Source organism: Lemur catta, chromosome 11 (genome assembly GCF_020740605.2).
Source record: "Lemur catta isolate mLemCat1 chromosome 11, mLemCat1.pri, whole genome shotgun sequence".
NCBI lineage: Eukaryota > Metazoa > Chordata > Mammalia > Primates > Lemuridae > Lemur > Lemur catta.
The window spans coordinates 55483273-55485307 of NC_059138.1; positions in this window are offsets into that span (position 1 = coordinate 55483273).

A 2035-nucleotide genomic window follows, 5' to 3' on the forward strand; every position below is an offset into this window, starting at 1 on the left:
GAAGCTAACACATCCTAACTTTTCATGGGAAAACAAGGAGAATTTTTGCCTCATCTCCAAATTCAGGTTAAGCATACTTTTTTTCCTCTAAGAAATTTCCCAATTGTGTTTAATGTTTGCCTGTACAAAACAATAAGGAAAGGTGAGCAAAGGAAATGAAAAACTAAAGAAGGAAAACAAATGTGCACTTAGCATAGGAAACCATGCTGAAACTAAAGAATTAGGAAAATAATACTATAATAAGACATCACTGTTCTACCATCAGATTGGCAAATAAGGAAAAATGCTAATAACACCTCTTATTGGCAAGGCCTGGGGAAGTTTAACTCTCTCGTATACTATTTGTGGGAATATAAAATTGGCAAAAAGTTTTGGAAGGCAGTTGTCAGAATCTATAAAAATTTTAAGGATAGGTACCAATGTCTCAGTCATTTCACTTCTAGAAACCTGTCCTACAGAGAGAATAAAGATACATGCACAAGACTATTCATTGCATTACGTATAAGAACAAAAATTTGAAAACAACTTGTCTACCCATAAAGGAATGGATGGTAATCCATGGATATAAAAATATGAGACACCCAAGCACTAAAATACAATGCAGCTGATTTAATGAATGAGGGAGGTCTTTGTAGCAGCCTTGGAGGTCTGTTCCTCAAGACTTCTTTCAACAAAGAGCTTGCTGTTATTAATAGTTATAAGGAATTCAATTAGCTGACAGCCTTCAGCTGCAGCACCTTTGGGCTCCATGCAGCATTTGAGCTGAGGCCACACTCTTCCCAGGCAGTCTACAGCGATGGAGGAGCACCTAGAAGGGCCTGGCCATTTCTCCTCAATGTAGGACTCTTCTGATGGGAATTCTTTGCTTTGGAGGCCCCTAGTAGGTTGGCTAAGAAATCTGCATCTCAGTATGAGTATTTTCCAGCTCAGTTCTGCTCCTCAGGCCCCCTTTTCTTTTACAGGTATCATATATGTTTCATAGTCTGAAAGCCTTCCCTACCTAATGCAGCTTCCTGCCCCTTAGCCTTTCAAAGTCTCACTGAGGCTCCCATTTCACTTTCCTTCATTCTTCTTATATCTTCTCTTCCCCTTATCCAGCGTGGGATGACTCCATGGTTCAACACCATAATTATACTCTTGGGAAAACCCTTAACTGTCTTCCTCTGTTTCATTCACTTGGCAAACCAACCCTAGTTAAACCACTCCAAATATAGGGAATGGGTGTACATTTTAGTCCATCAATGTCAATTGTGCAAGTGTTGATACTTTGTTTTCTTTCAATTTCCTGTAAGTCAGTTTAGTGTCTATTATAAGGCCCTTTGGTTAACATGAGATTTAACTGTTCTTTTCCTTGGGGCTGCATCTATGTTCTCATCATGTAGGCCCAAGGTATCAGGACAGGTAGACATGTAGTGCTTGGTGTCATCTAGCCATGCTAGCATCCATTGGGATGTCTCCCATGACATCTGGTCCTAGATTGTTGATTCATGCAAATGTCTGCTCTATTGTGCCTGATTTCCATCCAAAAGACGCATTAGAGTCTGGTTCTCTCTGTGACCTCTAGTTGTGCTTGGATCCATGAGCAGCATTTCATTTTGTTGCTCCTGAAACATACTGAACCATGGTCTCATTCTCCATCCACCTCTGTGTCCCTCTGTTGTGACTGTAACACACTGGGCTGCAGGAAACTCCACCGGGCTATCTCAGGCCTGTTTACCTAAACCCCACTGCCTTCCAACCATTTCTATTCCTACAATCTTCCTAGGGTCTTGGTGCAGAAAATGAGGTTCAGACGTGTAGACCTTGAAGGGGTTTGTAGCATAGTGAAAAGGCAATAAATCAAATCAAGTTTCCCACTATTACTTCTTGAACTGGAAGATACTCTCTGGTTATGGGGATGTAGAAGAGAACAAAGATTGGAGGAGACTAGACAACAGTTTGGATGAACTCCAAGAGGGGATTGGTGGGTGGATCACAAAAACCATACGTTGGCTTTGTGGATCTGAGAAAAAGGAAAACCTATATCTTAATTGCT